The sequence below is a fragment of the Salarias fasciatus genome, chromosome 5 (assembly GCF_902148845.1).
Source record: "Salarias fasciatus chromosome 5, fSalaFa1.1, whole genome shotgun sequence".
NCBI classification, from domain to species: domain Eukaryota; kingdom Metazoa; phylum Chordata; class Actinopteri; order Blenniiformes; family Blenniidae; genus Salarias; species Salarias fasciatus.
The window spans coordinates 32,201,659-32,221,643 of record NC_043749.1 but is presented as its reverse complement, the minus strand read 5'-3'; the positions used below and the strand labels follow the sequence as shown (position 1 = coordinate 32,221,643).

At 55.8% G+C, this 19,985-nt stretch overlaps 1 pseudogene; it reads right to left on the bottom strand.

Annotated features, from left to right (window-relative positions):
- Positions 1-69: 69 nt before the first annotated feature.
- The window catches only part of LOC115388514 (RIPOR family member 3-like), a 36,746-nt pseudogene continuing 16,830 nt past the window's right edge, over positions 70-19,985 (bottom strand).

Genomic DNA, 19,985 nt, shown 5'->3' with positions numbered 1-19,985 from the left:
AGAGGGAAAAGCAGGAAACGTCCCTGAAGACGCCCCCGGCAGTGGACAGTCGTCCCCAGTGGTGGACAGTCACCCCCGGCGGTGGACAGTCGTCCCCGGCGGTGGACAGTCGTCCCGTGCGGTGGACAGTCGTCCCCGGCGGTGGACAGTCGTCCCCGGCGGTGGACGGACAGTCATCCCCGGCGGTGGACGGACAGTCGCCCCTGGCGGTGGACAGTCGCCCCCGGCGGTGGACAGTCGTCCCCGGCGGTGGACAGTCGTCCTGTGCGGTGGACAGTCGTCCCCGGCGGTGGACGGACAGTCGTCCCCGGCGGTGGACGGACAGTCGTCCCCGGCTGTGGACGGACAGTCGCCCTCGGCAGTGGACAGTCGTCCGCAGCAGTGGACAGTCGTCCCGAGCGGTGGACAGTCGTCCCCGGTGGTGGACAGTCGCCCTGGCGGTGGACAGTTGTCCCCGGCGGTGGACAGTCGCCCCCGGCGGTGGACAGTTGTCCCGTGCGGTGGACAGTCGTCCCCGGCGGTGGACGGACAGTCGCCCCCGGCAGTGGACAGTCGCCCCCGTGCGGTGGACAGTCGCCCCCGTGCGGTGGACAGTCGTCCCCGGCGGTGGTAGTCGTCCTCAGGCGGTGGACAGTTGGGTGGACAGGACGGTACCTGGCTCCGGAGGGCCTTGCAGCCGGCCGCTTCTGCGCAGACAGCCGGCCGCCGCTCTGCAGACGTTGAGGTTGGAGTCGGTCAGCAGGCCGGCCAGCGTCTGCAGGGTGGAGCTGAGGGGGAGGAGCTCCGCCAGGCTCCTCCCCCGCAGCTTGCTGAGAGCCCGCCTCCGTTTGGGGCCCCTGAGGGCCGACAGGATGTACTCTGGGAAAAGAGGAATGGCGGTGAATGTCTCGGTGCTGAAGCTCCGCCCATTCAGGGTTCTTTTGTGTTCTAGGTTCCCGAACCGGTTCCACATGTTTTAATGTCATGAGGGCTGCGGTTCTGTTGGGCCCGTTAGTTTTAATGAGCTCCAGATGGAACCGCTCTAAGGAACCCTGGTTTGAACCCTGCTCAGTGTCCTCACAGGACCAAAGACCCTGAGACCCATCAGTACCGCAGCAGTCTGAGGAACGTCCAGCTCTCCAGAGGAACCTCACCACAAAGCAGATCAGATCTGATCCCACGACTCCATGTCCTCCAGGACAGAACGTCCCTGAGGGACGAGTGTGGACACAAGAAACAATCTTCCCTTTAAAAAAACTAAACTAAATGGTTACAGCAACAAAACTGAAGGAACGAAGTCGACCCTGGTCTTGGTCTTGGGGTGCTCTGGTCTTGGTCTCAGGGTGCTCTGGTCTTAGTCTTAGGTTACTCTGGTATTGGTCTTGCCTTAGTCTTGGGGGTGCTGTGGTCTTGGTCTTGGTCTTAGGGTACTCTGGTATTGGTCTTGCCTTAGTCTTGGGGTATTCTAGTCTTGGTCTTGGTCTTAGGGTACTCTGGTCTTGGTCTTGGTCTGGGGTACTCTGATCTTGTTCTGGTCTTGGTCTTGTCTTGGTCTGGGGTGCTCTGGTCTTTGTCTTGGTCTTAGGGTACTCTGATCTTGGTCTGGTCTTGGTCTTGAGCTTGGTCTTAGGGTACTCTGGTCTTGTTTTTGGTCTGGGGTACTCTGATCTTGGTCTGGTCTTGGTCTTGTCTTGGTCTGGGGGTGCTCTGGTCTTGGTCTTGGTCTTAGGGTACTCTGGTATTGGTCTTGTATTAGTCTTGGGGTGCTCTGGTCTTGGTCTTGGTCTTAGGGTACTCTGGTATTGGTCTTGCATTAGTCTTGGGGTGCTCTGGTCTTGGTCTTGGTCTTAGGGTACTCTGGTCTTGGTTTTGGTCTGGGGTAGCCTCGTGAACCCGCCCGCCCACTACCACACTCCACGTTTGGATTTAGTAGATGGGGGGTCTGGGTACAAGCCAATAGAAAGACAATGCGCTCGGCCATGAGATGGCCGAGCCAATCAGCGTTGCCGCTTTTTGTTTTCAAATTTTTTTGGCAAATTCCGGCGGCTAAACCGGAAGTGACGTCATCAACGAGCGTAGCGGAGATTACGGACTTTAACCATCGTCTGAAAGCTGCAATAAGTAAAGTTACAGCCAATATATCAAGTATTACAACAATCAAGCAAGAGCAACAGTCGGCGCCTGGTGAGTTTCTAACAGAAAAAGACGTTTTTGCGTGTCTGTGTGTCGAGAAGCTAGAGCTAAAGAGCTAAAGCTAACTCTTAGAGAAGCTAACAAATGTTGATGACGCATTTGTTTGAAGCGCTGATTGGCCGAAGTGCGTTGTCAGTCAAAGGAGTAACCAACGCCCCCTGCACGGAGTTTGTATTGGCTTGTCCCCAGACCCACCCCCAGCTACTAAATCCAAACGTGGATGTGGAGTGGGCGGGGCTGGTTCACGAGGCTAGGTCTGGGGTACTTTGATCTTGGTCTGGTCTTGGTCTTGTCTTGGTCTGGGGGTGCTCTGGTCTTGGTCTTGGGGTTCTCTGATTGCAAATCGCTGTTGCATTCACACATCATCAGTTGGGGAAAACTAATCTGTCTCATGATGGTCTAACCCCAGTCCACTGTCCCACCGTCCCTCATGTCCAGAACTCTGGAACTGTTCCCCGCTCTTTTTCAATCGGCAGCCGTCAGCCTGAAGAAACCTGGTTCAGACCCCAACAACTTCAATAAGCTCCGCTCCATAACTCACCTTCCCTTCATCTCCAAAATCTTAGATAAAATTGTCGCCTCTCAGCTCCACTCCCATCTCACCCTCAGCAGTCTTTATGAGCGATTCCAGTCCGGCTTCCGTCCCGCCACAGCACCGAAACAGTGTTGTTAAAGATCACAGATGACCTTCTAATGGCAGCTGACCACGGTTTGATCTCCATCCTCATCCTCCTGCAATCCTCCAATAGACTGTCCTCCATTGGCATCACTCCTCCATTGGCATCACTCCTTCTCTGGTTTCACTCCTCCCTCACTGGAGCTCTCAGTTCATCCAGCTCAAGTCCTTCACCTCTCAGCCCTCCCCCGTCACTTCTGGCGTCCCCCAGGGCTCCGTCCTGGGGCCCCTCCTCTTCATCATACACCTCCTTCCCCTGGGCAACATTTTCTGGAAATTTGGTATTAATGTTCACTGCTACGCGGACGACACCCAGCTCTCTCTCTCCAGCAAACCTGACTCCCCTTCCCCTCCTCCCTCACCCTCTGCATCTCGGAAATTAAATCCTGGTTCTCCTCAAATTTCCTGTAATTAAATAGTGATAAAACAGAACTTCTTCTCGTTGGCACCAAGTCCTCACTGTCCAGACCTAACAGGTTGTCCCTCACAGTGGACAGCTCTACAGTGTCCCCCCTCCCCTCAGGTTAGGGTCTGTGGGTTCGTCCTCCAGCTCACTCTCTTTCCACATTAATAACATCACTCGGTCTGCATACTTCCACCTACCTAATATAAACTGCCTCTGCCCCTCTCTCACCCCTTTCTCACCCCTCTCTCACCCCTCCCTCTCTCTCACCCCTCCCTCACCGCTCCCTCACTGCTCCCTCACCGCTCCCTCACCCCTTTCTCACCCCTCTCTCACCCCTCCCTCTCTCTCACCCCTCCCTCACTGCTCCCTCACCCCTCCCTCACTGCTCCCTCACCCCTCTCTCACACCGCTCCCTCACCCCTCCCTCACCCCTCTCTCCACCCCTCCCTCACTGCTCCCTCACCGCTCCCTCACCCCTCCCTCAATGGCTCCCTCACCCCTCTCTCACTGCTCCCTCACCCCTCCCTCACTGCACCCTCACCCCTCCCTCACCGCTCCCTCACCCCTCCCTCACCCCTCCCTCACCCCTCTCTCACTCCTCCCTCACTGCTCCCTCACCGCTCCCTTCACGGCGCCCTCACCCCTCCCTCACCCCTCCCTCACCGAGCTACCCCTCACCCCTCCCTCACCCTCTCTCACCCCTACCCGTCACTGCTCCCCTTCACCGCTCCCTCACGCCCCTACCCTCACCCCTCTCTTCACCCCTCCTCACGTGCTCCCTCACTGCTGCCCTCACCCCTACCTCAATGGCTTCCCGCAACCCTCGCTCACTGCTTCCCTCACCGCTGGCCCTGACCCCTCCCTCACCCAATCTCTCACCCCTCCCTCACCGCTCCCTACCCCTCCTCACCCCTACTTCTTCACTGCTTCCCTCACTCCCTCCCTCACTGCTCCCTCACCCCTCCCTCACCCCTCTCTCACCCCTCCCTCACTGCTCCCTCACCGCTCCCTCAATGGCTCCCTCACCCCTCTCTCCCCCCTCCCTCACCGCTCCCTCACCCCTCCCTCTCCGCTCCCTCACCCTCTCTCTCACCCCTCCCTCACTGCTCCCTCACCGCTCCCTCACCCCTCTCTCACCCCTCCCTCACTGCTCCCTCACCCCTCCCTCAATGGCTCCCTCACCCCTCTCTCACTGCTCCCTCACCCCTCCCTCACCCCTCCCTCACCGCTCCCTCACCCCTCCCTCACCCCTCTCTCACCCCTCCCTCACCGCTCCCTGACCCCTCCCTCACCCCTCTCTCACCCCTCCCTCACTGCTCCCTCACCCCTCCCTCACTGCTCCCTCACCCCTCCCTCACCCCTCTCTCACCCCTCCCTCACTGCTCCCTCACCGCTCCCTCAATGGCTCCCTCACCCCTCTCTCACCCCTCCCTCACCGCTCCCTCACCCCTCCCTCACTGCTCCCTCACCCCTCCCTCACCCCTCCCTCACCCCTCCCTCACCCCTCTCCCCCCCCCAGAGCTTTCAGCCGCTCTGCTCCTCCTCATGAACTCTCTCCTCCAGACATCCACCACATCGACTCTCTGCCTCAGTTCAAATCCAGACTCAAAACTCATCTGTTTGAATCCGCCTGTCATCTGTAACCTCAATCTTTGTTTTTAACTCATTGTGTTATGTTGTCTGTTGTTTTATTTATTTTAATCTTTTTGTAAAGCGACCTTGAGTGTCAAGAAAGGCGCTGTGAAATAAAATGTATTATTATTATTAAAACTCTACCTTTATTATTACTATAGTAATTAGTATTTTTTTTTTTTGTTGTTGTTGTGTGGTCTGTTTCACTAATATTCTAAACGCCACGGTTCCGACTAGTCTTAGCGTTAGCGTTAAGCCACGTTAAGCCGCGTTCACACCGAACGCGATTTTGCGTCAAAAATCGTGTCAACGTGAGAAGCTGAACGCGCGTTCTGAGGTACGATGCTGAACAATGTCGGGCCAAAAGCTGCGTTCACACCGAACGTGTCAAACGCGTCGCGTCTGGTGGGAAGGGGGGGCTTCCGGACGTATTTCCTGTGTTATCTTAGCATCATGAATAACCCTGTTGAGTGGGTGGCTTGGCTTTATTTGCTTAATAAAGCCAGACAACGACGCCGTCGGCGGACAGGACGCCGTGCCTGGGTGCACGATAATATTCACAGACGGTCAGAGTTTGGTGAGTTTCACTATTTGCTCCAGGAGCTGCGCCAGGATGAGTGTCGCTTTCCCCGGTCCCGCCCCCTGACCTATGTCACCATAGACACGCTCTCTGATTGGTTTGCCACAAAATATCGACATGTCGCAAAATCACGTCGCCGACGCATCAACGCCCCAACGCGTCGCTTCTCGTCGTGGCTGGAACGCGCGTTCCCATTTGTTTTCAATTGTATTTTGACGCAAAATCGCGGAAAGCTTTTGGCGGTGTGAACGCAGCTTGATGGTGCGTTCCCACCGGACGCGTTGCTTCACGGGCTTCACTGACACCTCAACGTTGACGCATGTAAAGTGTGGAATTCGACGCGTGTTCAAATTTACACATAACGCTCATCATTTTCCTCAGAGAGATTAGAAACTGTTCAGTCTAAACTCGGACATCTGGGTTATGAAAAAGAGGAGGAAGACAAAAACTGTCCGATTTAGAAGCATTTTACAACAGTCTTTACGATGTTTCCAGCTGGAGGAGGTGAAACCTCACAGGAGGATCGGCTTGTCAAGATTCCTCTCAAAATCCTGACTGGGTCGAAAGTGTACATTCTGAAAAAGTTTATTTGGACTATTCAATCATTTTGATTCCGCTTTCATCACGATTTCTCCATGTTTCTGGAGGTGTGGTGAAGACCTACATTTGGATGGACTGGGAGGAGCTTCTGTGTCCTGTCTTCATGTTGACAATGGCGGATCCCATGGAGACACTGGCTCGGCTTTATTTAATAAAGAAAGCCAGAAAAGGGCATCGTCAGGCGCCTGTGCGACGTTTTTGGGTTCATCCCATCCTGCAGCGGCGTTCGCAATTTGGCGAATTTCACCATTTGCCCCAGGAACTGCGTGAGGATGAGGTTCGCTTTCAGCGGTACTTCCGCCTCTCCCGGGCCGGTTTGACGACCTTCTGGCCCACATCAGCGCTCAGAGTGCTCGTCTGTGATTGGATGACGCTCCGCGTTGACGCTTCCAAAGTTCAATTTTCCCAACTTCAGGCGTTGACGCCTGCAACACGTGACGCGCGTCGCCAACGTCTGAAAAGCTCAAAAAGCGACGGTCTAAAAGCGCCTGACGCGCGTTAGGTCCGTTGAAGCTCGTCCACCATAGACTCTGAATCTAAAAGCAACGCCGTGACGCTGGCAACGCGTCCGGTGGGAACGCACCATTAGCCTCCGCTGGTAAAACGGTCAAGTGCAGAAAAGCTGTAATACCGGGGAGATTCCAGCAGGGGGTGATAATGGTTTCAAAACGAGCCCGGGTCTCAGTGGAACCCGTTCAGGAACCTGTCCTGTCCTGCTGACATTCTGAGGTTCTGAACTGGTCTGGAGGCGGGTCCGGAGGTGGTACCTTCTCTGGACAGGCGCTGGATGTGTTGCCCGAGCTCCTGGACGCTCCAGCGCCTCAGATAGACCCACAGCTGGAAGACGGAGACCCTGTCCGGGCTGCAGACTGGCCGGGGGGCGGGCACCACCCTGCAGGGGGCCTGGACCTGCTGCAGCAGCTGGGAGAACACTGCAGGACAGGAACCACAAGGGGGGGTTTGTTAGTGAGTCCTCGGTCCAGGAACAGGAACCGTTCTGGACTCAGAGGCTTACAGCTGTGTTCAGATCTCAGTGGACCTGGTCTTACTGACACTCTGATACTGGACTGTGGAGAGTTAATGATTTCGGGACTCTGGGACCCAGTTTACACCACGGTTCAAGTCAAAACATCGTTTTGTTGCAGAAAAGTTTCACATTTACAAGACAACATTTTGCAAACAGCGCGGACAGTTGGACTGTTGCTATGGTGACTGTCAACTCTAAAACTACCAAGTCCAGGAGGATCTGGACTGGAACCAGGACCAGGAGAATCTAGACCAGGACCAGTAGAATCTGGACTGGGATCTGGACCAGGACCAGGAGAAGTGAGAAGCTGCATTTCCCCCCGTTTCCACGGAGACAGAATGGGACAGTTTCCAGTCAGTCTGAGCTCCGTTGTCGTGGAAACAGACTCCCAAACAGAAGCTTGGTGCTTCCTCTTGGAGACTTTGTCGTGAAAACAGAGTTTTTATAAACAACTCCTCCAAACATTTCTCTCCTCAGACCTGGTCCCCGGTTCTCCGGGTCCTGGCCATCTCCAGCCCGTCCCCCCTGCCCGGCCGATCTCTGTGGTGGGACTGGATCAGGCCGGTTTCTGACGGTTCCTGACAGAACTGCAGGTTGGCATGTCGGTACCTTTGTCCGCCTGTCCCGGCTGCCTGGCCTTCACCCTGTGGGTGTACCTCCTCTTCAGGGTCCTGCAGAACGTGTCGGCGGAGCAGCAGAACGGCGAGGCGCCGCTGCCGCCACCGCCGCCTCGGACGCCACCGCCGCCGCACTCGTCCCAGAACAGCAGAAGGTCCCGGCCGGTCTGCGCGCTGCGGAGAACTGCAGGAGAACATGGAGGTTATGGAGAACTCACGCCGTGAAGCCGCCGGGACGGGCGGGTGTTGGACTGACCGTCTCCTGCTGAGACGCCGCGGCTGTCCTCCAGCAACAGAGCGCTGACCCGGTCCAGAACGTCCGCCTGGAGGGACACTTCGTCCAGCAGCTCCGTCCTGGACGCCTCGAAGGTGCTGGTTCTCAGCATCTGAGGGAACATCAGGAACCTGGTCTGAACCCGGTCTCGGTCTCCCTCTGGAACATGTCCTCATGTCACAGATCCCAGATGGAGGACCAGACTGTGGACCCGGTCTTGATGGGTTCAGTACCTGGAGCAGGATGCAGCAGAGGTCCAGATGGGTCTCCAGAGCTTGGTCCAGACTCCAGTTCCCAGAAGTCAACGGGGTGAAGGGCAGCGGGTCTTGTGATGGCGTCCGGCCCGGGTTCCTCGGGCCGCTCCGCCGGACAGAGCCGATGCTGACGGAGACAACAGGAGACCGGGTTCTGACGGGGTTCTGGGAAGGGTGGCCGGCGCTCGGTCGGGTTCTCACCCGCTGTCCTGCAGCGTCCAGCTGCCGGAACGAGACGCGTCCTCGTCCACGGGGAAGTCCTGCGACAGGAAGTCGAAGCTCTCCAGGACCTGCTCCACCTCCAGGCTCTCCTCCACCTCCTCCTCCTCCACCCGGCTCCTCATCAGGGACAGGTCGTTCTGGATCGGAGTGGGAAACAGCCGGCGTCACTCTCCGGTCCGAGGACGGTTCCACGGCGGATCGCCCGGTACCTTCAGGATGGTTCCCAGGTGAAGGATCTGGTGGTCCAGGGCCCGGAGCCGCCGGTCCCAGCAGTCCTGGTCCTGCAGGCCTTTCTCCACCTCGGCCATCAGGGCTCCCAGCCGGAGGGCCAGAGCTCCGCCCCCAGCTCTGCCCCGAGCTCTGCCTGGCTCTGGCCTCCTCCCCCGCCGACGGGGCAGCGGTCGAGGACGGGACGACGAAGGGGACGCCACTGGGGGATGATCGGACGGCGAGACAGGACTCAGCCCAGAACCTGAGGAGTTCTGGAAGAAACGAGACCAGAGAACCGAGATCTGAGATCTGAGAGCAACAGAACTCACAGTGAGACGAGACAAGAACAACTGGACGGCACAAGACAGGACGGGGTGGGAGGGGACAAAGAAAGAAACCGAGACAAACCCAGAACCCAAAACCCTCGCAGGCTGTTAAGCTTTAAAGGGGCTGATTCCCTGCTGGTCTGGACGGTTACCTGCACCTGCTCCGCCCGGCCCGCCTCCGCCCGGCCCGCCTCCGCCCGGCCCGCCTCCGCCCGGCCCGCCTCCGGCTCTGCTCCTCCACCCGGGCTCTTCCTCAGGAGGTCTGGAGTGCTGCACCCTGGATCGGATGAAAGCTTCATTCCTGTTTCATGGTCAGAAGGAGCAGGTTATCGCGCCCTGTGCCCCTCCGGCCATGTGGGGCGCTCTGGGCCGGTTTTGGTTTTGTTTTCTCATTTCTGCATGCCCTGTCTCCTCATGTTCTCCCTGCCTGGTCTACGAACCTCTGTTAGTGCCCTCAGTGGCCTCACCTGTGTCTACCTTATTTAAAGCCCTGCATGCCCACGCTTGTCCTTGTCGGTGCGTTGTGGGTTGTCAGCGTGTGTCCCGGTGTCCCTGCCTGCAGCTCAGCTCAGCTCAGCTCAGCTCAGCTCAGCTCAGCTCAGCTCAGCTCAGCTCAGCTCAGCTCAGCTCAGCTCAGCTCAGCTGCCCTGCGTTCGCGGCTAATAAATGAGCTCAACGCTGCCTGGCTGGCTGCGATGGGTCCTTCCATGCTGCGCCGGGACACAGGTGGACGGAGACTCACCTCTCCAGAGTCCCACTGTCCTCTGAGGAGGACGGAGAATTCGAACACGGCTCCCCACCTGCTCCTGTCCCCCCAGGGACAGCTGGGTCTGGCTGCCCCCCGGACTGGGGCTGGACGGGTCGCCGTGCGCCCCCCTGCAGGCTGTCAGAGGGAGACGAGGCATGAGTCCCTCCAGACGGGGCGGGACGGGGCAGACAGGGCAGAGGGAGGCAGGATGGGGCCTGTGCGGCGGGGCAGGGCGGGGCGGGCTACACACCTGGCCGGGCGGAGGCTCTGCGGCCGGCGGAGCCGTGGGACGGGTGGGACAGGTAGCTGAGCAGAGACACCCCCCCCTCTGGCCCGGCGACCCGGGGACAGCAGGGACGGGAGCGAGCCGTCCTCGTCCTGCAGCTGCCGGACCATCGACTGGAGAGAGAGCAGAGCGACACACTGCAGGCTCGAGTGAGGACAGGGCGGCGGGTTCGATTTCCGCACCGGAGCGACACGCCGACGCGTCTCACCCACCATGAAGTACTTCTCACTGAAGGACGGCGTGTTCGGCGCCGTCCAGCTGTAGACCGAACTCTTCCTGCTGGAGACGGACAGAGGCCTGGGCTGGCTGACACTGTCCAACGGGCTGCACACACACACACACACACACACACACACACACACACACTGATTGGAATACAGGAAGTGATCAGAAGCTTCAGAGAATTAGAAACACAGGGCCTGGTTCTGCAGCTGCTCTGGGAGCTGTCTCGACACAGGGTCTAGTTCTGCAGCTCTGGGAGCTGTCTTGACATGGGGCCTGGTTCTGCAGCTGCTCTTGAAGCTGTCTTGACGTGGGGCCTGGTTCTGCAGCTGCTCTGGGAGCTGTCTCGACGCGGGGTCTGGTTCTGCAGCTCTGGGAGCTGTCTAAACATTATGCCTGGTTCTGCAGCAGCTCTTGGAGCTGTCTTGACGTGGGGCCTGGTTCTGCAGCTGCTCTGGGAGCTGTCTCGACGCAGGGTCTGGTTCTGCAGCTCTGGGAGCTGTCTTGACGCGGGGCCTGGTTCTGCAGCTGTTCTTGGAGCTGTCTTGACGTGGGGCCTGGTTCTGCAGCTGCTCTTGGAGCTGTCTTGACGTGGGGCCTGGTTCTGCAGCTGCTCTGGGAGCTGTCTTGACGTGGGGCCTGGTTCTGCAGCTGCTCTTGGAGCTGTCTCGACGCGGGGTCTGGTTCTGCAGCTCTGGGAGCTGTCTTGACGCGGGGCCTGGTTCTGTAGCTCTGGGAGCTGTCTTGATGTTGGGCCTGGTTCTGCAGCTCTGGGAGCTGTCTCGACGTGGGACCTGGTTCTGCAGCTGCTCTTGCAGCTGTCTCGACGCGGGGCCTGGTTCTGCAGCTGCTCTTGCAGCTGTCTCGACACGGGGACTGGTTCTGCAGCTGCTCTGGGACCTATCTCATGAGGTGGACCTCTCTGGATCTGGTGTGTCTCCAGATGTTTTACTAGAAACCGAGGAGGCGGGTGGCCGGTTCGACTCCTGACTGAAAGTAAAGCAGGCTTCTGACTTGCTGTGACGTTCCTGGAAACAGAGGTTCTCCAGAGGGAACAGGAGGTTCTGTACGCCGTGCTCATACCTCCAGCTGACCTCCAGCTGCAGCTTGATGGTGCCCAGCTCCGTCACGTCCACCAGCATGAGCCGCGGCTTCACGGCGAAGAAGTCGGCGCTGGCGCACGTCACGGCGCCGACCAGCAGCCAGCCCAGACCCTTGGCCTCCGTCACCTGGAGGAGCGAGCCGGCGGCGTCAGTCAGCGGCGGGTGGAGCCAGTAGAAAATGGGCGGAGTCGCCGTTACCTTGATCTCGAAGTTGTGGTGGATGTGAGGCAGGAAGACCATGTCCTCCTGGTCCCACGACTGGGAGTCGTCCGACTCGATCCTGCCCCGGATCCGCCAGCGCTGCCGGCCCAGACGCACCACCACCTGACGTCGGGGACACGGGGGACAGCGGGGACAGCGGGGACGCCGGGGGACAGCGGGGACAGCGTCAGGAAGCAGGGGGGATACCACAGCATCAGGACGTCATGTAAAACATCAGCTCTGGCCTCAGAGGAATTCCTGCTTTACTCCTTCCATCAGTATTTACTCAGTTACAGAGTAACAGTGATAAGCCGCTAACCCACTCATAAAGAAAATGAAGTTTTACTCTTTATTCTGATTGGTTTGACTAAAGTGACCTGAAATATCCAGAACTCCTGATCAGAACGTGTTCTGATGAGCTTCTGGACCGAGGTTGATATGGGTCGTTTATCAGAACAGATGAAAGCTGCGATGACTGGGATTACTGTGATTACTGGAATTACTGGGATTACTGGGACGAAACCCAGCTGATCAGCATCAGGTGTGTTTTCAAACACTTTCTTCGGCCTCAGTCGATTTTGACGTCAGGATATTGTGAAGTCATGAAAGCCATGGGCGCCGCCGGGCGCTGCCGGGCGCCGCCGCTGCCCGGAGGCTCATCAGGTCCTGCTGAGGTCCCTCACCTCGTACTGGTCTCCGGGGCAGAGCCGAGCGAAGCCGATCAGACCTGCCAGCGGAAACCACGTCAGCTGGAGACCTGTGTGTGTGTGTGTGTGTGTGTGTGTGTGTGTGTGTGTGTGTGTGTACCCTTCATTTTGATGTGCAGCTCTCCGAGGAGGACCTCCAGCTCTTCCTCCATGGTGGACATGTCCTGCAGAGACGCAGAAGAAGAGCTAAGCCCACATCAGCCTCTCTCTCCCTCCATGCAGGACATCCTGCGTCCTGGAGGTTTATGACTCGTCTGGATTCACTGATCAGCTCCAGCTTTTCTCCCCGTTCTGTTCTGAAACGGGTCTGGAACGGGTCTGGAACAGTTCTGAAACGGGTCTGGAACGGGTCTGGAACAGTTCTGAAACGGGTCTGGAACGGGTCTGGAGCCTCCGTCATCCAGGTGTGCTGAACTGGTCTTCAGGACTGGTGCGGGTCTGGGTCCTGGTCCGGGTCTGGGTCCGGGTCTGGGTCCGGGTCTGGGTCCGGGTCTCTTCGGGGTTGTTGGAGGTTCAGATGAGTTCAATTGTCAAATATGAACATTTCAGTGGAATCCAGTGTTGCTCTTCTGTGTCTTTCAGTTTAATGAAGTTTTTTTCTCATAACAATCAGACTGTTCAGCGTCTCAGCCTGGAAATGGCGGATGGTTCGAATCCCACATGGAGTGTCTCTGCATGTGAAACAGTTTAAAATCCAAATCATGCTCCATTTCAGCTGAAAGATTCAGAATGAGCCATGACGTGGGATTTTGTTTGCTAAATACCGAACTGGCCCGAATATAAGACGATATGTTTTTCCAGAAATGGTGTTCTCAAAATGGGGTGGTCCAGCGAGTCGGCGCCAGAAGGAAACCAATACTTGTTCCAAAATAAGTGATTTCACAATAAATCTGGGTCGTGATTTTGCCTTTACATTGTTTTTTGTTTTTTATTCTTCCAGTCAAATACAGAACAAACAGTGATGTCGTCTTTATACGCTTCAGAAGAATGAACGGTTTTGTTCTTCGTCATGGAAGGAAAGTCAATCGACTCCAAAATGGCATGGAGACCCAGAGTGGCTCTGTGTTGCCAGATTGGGCGGGTTTCTGCACAGCCAGGGTTCTTCAGGACATGTCGGGCGAGTTGATGAAATGGTTCTGTGCTTGCGGCGTCTTTATGATGCAAATCCGGTTTTTACGGTTTTTAAGACGCATTTTCTACAGAGGTAGAAGTTTGAGGTGCTTTCTGTTGTTGGACGGTTTAACATGTTTTGGCTGAGAGAGCGGCAGATCTGGCAACCTCCTCCAGTGGACGGCAGACACACCGGAGGCGTTGTAGTGACTGTAGGGCGGTAATTCAGTACCGGAGCCAGACCGGAGCCGGACCACATCCAGTGTGAGCCCGGCCCGGCGTTATTTGGTTCTGAGCTTTTCAGCCTGACGTCAGAAGGACGCTCCAGAGTTCGACTGTATTTACACCAAAAGATGAAGCCGGGGTGACTGGCAAGGCTTTTCGTTGTCACATGGATCTTTTTTTCTTCTGTCCAGGATGAAGATATTAGAGATCCTGCAAACACCTGTTAGTGTTCTGTAAGAATCCACAAGGAATCGTATTGGTAATGCTTAAATTCTTAAGAATTCCCATCCCGAGTCAGCAGTGTGCGTATGCGTGTGTGTGTGTGTGTGTGTGTGTGTGTGTCTGGACCTGCAGGCTGTGCCGGTGGTTGCGGTTCAGCTCCAGCAGGCTCTCCCGGGACGCCCGGCTGGACGGAGACAGACTGAAGGCTCTCTTCATGTTCACGGCTCCCTGACTCAACCGCCGCTGGATACAGTACGACTCGTACAGCTCCTCCACCTGCACACACACACACACACACACACACACACACACACACACACACACACAGAACAGAACCTGAGCCGTGCTCTGGGTTGCTCTGGCTGGAGGTTAGTTTGCACGTTCTCCCTCTGCATTAGGGATTAGTTGGACGGATGTCCCTCACGGATCTGGGTTCATATCTGAACCCACACGGTACCGGTACCAGTCCCCGGATTCCCGGTACCCGGGACTGGAACTCCGCGGTACCAGTTTCATGACTTCTGTGTGTTTATGTGGTGATAAATATTCATCTGCTGCTGCTGGCGGCAGACGAGTCGCTAATGGAGCTAGCATGCTAATAGATGCTAGCATGCTAATAGATGCTAACATGCTAATGGAGGCTAGTGTGACAACATGATAACAGAGGCTAGCATGCTAACACGAAACATAACGGAGGCTAGAGTGCATGACGGATGCTAACGTGATAATTGAGGCTCAGGTGCTAACAGATGCTAACGGAGGCTAGCATGCTAACAGAGGCTAGTGTGCTGATGGATGCTAATGTGCTAACAGAAGCTACGGCAATAACGGAGGCCAGCATGCTGATAGATGCTAACATGGTAACGGAGGATGGTGTGCTAACAGATGCTAAACCAATGACAGACGCTAGTGTGCTGACAGATGCTAAAGTAATAACGGAGGCTAGCATGCTGATAGATGCCAGCGTGCTAATAGATGCTAGCGTGCTAACAGTGTAGGATGCTGGTCTCTCCTGGAGAAACCCTTGTTCTGAGCCAGGAGCTTCTCGATCAATTTTCCCGCCACAGCGAGTGGAATCTCCCGCTGTTTTTAAAAAAGTGGGGCCGTGCGTTGGAGCTCTTTCTAGTCTGCTTGCTTGGTTGACATGCTAGCAGCTAGCTACTGACGACTTCATGCTCCGGTGTTCAGGTCCGACATGGAAGACTCCCTCCTCCTCCAGTCCCTGACAGTCTCGGTTCAGGTACAACAAACACGGTACGTGAACGGGTACTCTGTAGTTCCAGCAGAACTCGGTCGGTACCATTAAAGCACCGGACCCGGGACCTGGGACCCCTCCCTCTGGTTCCTTCCCACAGAACCAACCAGCTGGCTCAGTCTGAAGACCTGCTCCGAGACTTTACCTTACTGATCTGGAACTCCAGCCGCCGGATGAACCTCTCCAGCGCTCGGATCTCCTGCGGAACACAAACACACCCGGGTTCAGACTGTGGATCAGCAGGGCCTCCTGAGTCCAGGTTCTGGAGTCCACCCGAACAGAATCCAGAGGAAACCAGAGAAGTGAGGCGGCCGGTGGTGGATCACCTTCTCCAGGTCGTAGAGGAAAGCCTGAAGAGAAGGATCAGCTGATCACTTGACAGTCTGCAGACTCCAAATCCTCCACAGCCAGACCCCCCCCCCCCCCCCCCCCCCCCCCCCACCACCACCACCACCACCACCACCCACCCCCACCACCACATACTCCACACACACACACACACACACACACACACACACACACACACACCACACACACCACAACACACACACACACGGCCCCCCCCTCCTCACCAGTCTGGAGTTCCTCTTGCTCTCTCTCTGCTGTGAAGACAGGAAGTCCATCTCGGCCTGGTGCCCCTCCAGATGTTCCCTGCAGACCGTCACACCGTTAAGCCGCGTTCGGCTTTTGCCTCAAAAAACGCAAAAACGCAACAAGTTGAACGCGTGTCAATTTTGAGGTCCGACGCTGAACAACGCCGCCCCCGAGGGACTCTGCGTTGATGCATCGCGTCTCTGTGGTGGGAAGGCGGGGCTTCCGGGGCTATTTCCTGTGTTAGCTTAGCACCATGGCTAACCCTGTGAGCGAGTGGTATTTGCTTAATGAAGCCAGACGCCGCCGCCGCCGGCAGACAGTCCGCCGTGCCTGGTGCACGATATTATCCACAGACTGTCGGAGTTTGGTGAGTTTCACCGTTTGCTCCAGGAGCTGCGCCAGAGTGGCTTTCCCCGGCCCCGCCCCCTGACCTACGTCACCATGGAGACGCTCTCTGAGTGGTTTGCTGCAAAAACGCTGCGTCAAAAGTTCAGGTTTCCCCAACTTCAGCACTGGCCGTAAAAATGTGCCGCGCCCCAAAATCACACCGCCGACGCCCGAACGCCCCAACGCACCGCAAAAATGTGTCATGACGCGTCACCGGGATTTTCGGCGCTGGTGAACCTTCGCTCCCCGAGGCTTTTTTAATTATATTTGGACGCAAAACACAGAAATCATTTGGCGGTGTGAACGGGCCTTTACACCGCAAACAGTTACTCTCGTCACAGCCGTCACCACCGCTGCCCTACGATTGGAGCTGCAACTTTCTGAGTATGTGTGAATCGAGGTACTCTGTTGATTATTTCTTATCATTACTCAACATTTTGCTCTCACGGCGTTCCGTCCAGGCGCACTGATGCTCTCTCGTCCTGGAGAAGCGTCTCCGGGTCTCCAGACTGTCTCTGCTCCTTCATTCCAGATTATTTACGGTAAATGAAGCTCAGACGTCGTCAGTCTGTATCTTTTACCATCAGAGTTTTTTCTGCCTTCTTCTTGTTCCTGAATCTCGGGGCGGCGCCGAGACTTTAGATCCTTTCACTTTAGTCTGCAGACCCTCTCGTCCCTCCAGACAGTCTGCTGTCTTCCATCCTCCAGTGTCTCCCTCTCTGGGTGTCTTTGTGGGCGGAGCTACAGCCCTGATGGCTTGAGTTACTTTTCGAAGTAGCGTCCATCATGGTTTGTTTCGCCGTGGCGCTCTCTGGCGCATGCGGAGAAACCGGCGTGTACGCCAACACTGCACAACATTGGCTTCCACGCTGACGTCCGCGGATCGATTCCGCGGGGAACCGAGCAGACTGGGAGTTCATGACGATTTCCCCGTCGCAGGACCAACGCGGAACACGAAGCATGGACCTGGAGCCATCCAGTCCAGCGCAGCGGCAGTGAGGTGTTTCAGGTGCTGCAGCTTCGACCATGCGGTGTGGCGGCAGGGAGGGACGGGAGCCTCACGGGCGCGTTCACACCGACTTGGTGGAGCCAGGACCCCTTTAGGGAAGAGTGAATTTGTAAACCAGCCTCCTCATAAATAACTGAATCGTGTTCTCACCGTCGAACCAAAAGGGCGTCAAACCAGACAGAAGCAAGTCGGTTTGACGCGGAATACTTGTTCCAAAATAAGTGATTCCAAAATAAAATCTGTGTCGTGTTTTTGCCTTAATATTCTAAATACAGAACAAACAACGTCATGTAGTCATTATACGCTTTAGAGGAATGAACGGTTTTGAACTTCGTCACTGCAGAAAAGTCAAAAGACTCCAAAATGGCTCAAAACAGCTCTGTGGACCGGAGCAGCTCCGTGTTGCCAGATTGGGCAGGTTTCAGCCAAATCAAGCTTCTTTTTTGAACACGTCTGACGGTTGATGAAATGATTAAGTGTTTATGAAGAGTTTTTTTTTTCTTTAATTAACAATCAGTTTCAACATGCATTTTCAACCGAGAATGGCGGTTTGGGTATTTCTATTGAGTTAATCGGGTTTACGGGGAGATCAACAGATCTGGCAACCTCCTCCAGCGGCCTGCGAGGCACCCGCAGACGGTGCTTGCGGTGCCTCCGTTCTGCAGACGGAACGCAGCCAGAACGGTGGTTCTGTTGTACGTGATTTTTCTGCAGGTCGGACAATCGCCGACTTTCAGAAGGGAAGACCGGCTCCTCTCCGCCGTGCTCGATGTGGCGCCCAGAGTAACAGTTCCTACGTGCGCTACGGAAGCCTCGCACGGACAAAAGTGCGGCGAACCGCTGGCTGGACCCGGGGAAAGACCCGTGTTCTCACCGCATCTAGATGGAGCCGGGGTCGACCTCCGGACCTCGTCCTCGAAGGCGGCCCCGGCTTCCACCCAGAAGTAGGTCGACCCAACGAGAAAAACGTGTCACACTGTGGCTCCCCGGCCCCACCACGGGCGCTACGTAAGTTAGGTTGAGCCAAACGCTTTGGTGGGAACAGAGCCTCAGGTTGAGAACCGCTGGACTGAGGGTGAACTGAGTCCAGTCAGGTACCGGGTATGGGTGCAGAACCTACCTGAAGGTCCTCGACGCAGAGCCTGGAAGACCCGGTCCACCTGGTCCGGCTGCAGAGACCACAAGTCAGCCCGGAGCCCCGGCGGGGGGACAGGTGCATTCTGGGAGATTTTCCTCCTGCCATGGCCTTGGCGCGGAGGGAGTTACGAGCAGAGGGCGAGCTGAGAACGCACACACACACACACCACATACACACACACACACACACACACACACACACTCGTGTTAATGTGTGAGCAGTGAAGCTGCAGAACGTTCCGGAACCTCCAGCAGGAGGAACCAGTTGATGGAAGCTCCTGGTCGAAGCTTCAGCCTCTTTTCTGTAAATTCTGCAGCAACTTTCTAGAAAAAAGACTTTTATTTTATCTCAATGAAAGAATCGTGATTTAATCGAGGGGGAAATGAATGAAATGAATGAAAAGAGACAGTGAAATTCTTTACATGTCGGAGGAAATGGAATATAAGAAAGCGGCCATTTTTTAAAGTTTAAAGTTGTGAACATGAGCTGGTCTCAGTGAGCTGCAGGATCCTGGGTCTGATCCCGGGTTCTGCTCTGGTCCTGGGTCTGGTCCAGGTTCTGCTCTGGTCCTGGGTCTGGTCTGATCCTGGGTTCTGCTCTGGTCCTGGGGTCTGGTCCCGGGTTCTGCTCTGGTCCTGGGTCTGGTCCCAGGTTTCTGCTCTGGTCCTGGGTTCTGTGTGCCATGTTTGACAGATGGGTCCCCAGGAGGTCCACTGAGGTTCCATCCTGTCAGGACAGCAGAACCCTGGAGACCCTTAGGAAGGGCTGGGATGAGTCTCCGTGTCTCAGAGCTGAAGATGGAGACAGACAGACAGGAAGTGGACGTTTCCCCCTTCTGTGGGGTCAAAGGTCGGTCCAGCCGGGATCAGGCGCTGGCGTGAGACCAGAGCGCCAGAATGTCCTGAGGCGTGCGAGGGAAACAACGTCCCTCCTGAATGTGACAGAGTGGAACCGGGCTGGAACCAGATCTGGAACCGGGCTGGAACCAGACTCTAACCGGCCGGACCCGGTTGTCTCCGCAGGCGGCTGTAGCTGAGGTCCTCCACCCTCACGGAGTCTGGTTCCAGGGTGTTTTTCATTCAGAGTTCTGTTCCTGGTCTGGGTGTTTTGATGGGAAAGCAGAGGACTGGCTGCTCTCTGTGCAGCGTTCTGATTGGACGGTTCAGCCGCGACGTTCTGCCGTCTCCAGGAAGTGAACAGAGTTTCTCTTCTTTCTGGATTAACTTCAGAATCGTCCGGGCTCTTCTGCTCCGTCCATCCATCCTTCCGTTAAACAACCCGTCTCCGTACGAGTCGGACCGCTGGCCGCCATCTGGAATATTCGTCATCACGACGGAGCAGAACCAGCAGAATGAGGCTTTATTTCAGATTATAGAGGAATAGGGTTGCAAAGTGGGCAGAAAATTTCCGGTACAATTTCCAGAACTTTCCATGGGAAGTTAAGCTGGGCAAATTTTTGGAAATATTCCAAATTAGAACCTTTCCATGGAATTATGGGAATTAACTGGAAATTGGGGGTAATTTAAACAAACTGTATCATATCCAAACATGAATGTAAATATTTTTGTCATAAGCAGACATCCATGCAAAAAAATACAAAACATGACATTTTAACAGATTTGTTTTCAGTAGAAATTTAGTTTTTGGTCTTGTATGAACAATTATTTTAATGAAAAATCAAACATGAATGTTGAGTAAATACTCACCCCCTCCCCCACCCCAACGAAAAGTAAAATGACCCCCACTCCCCTCCAAAAATGTCCCATTAACATGTAAAACAAA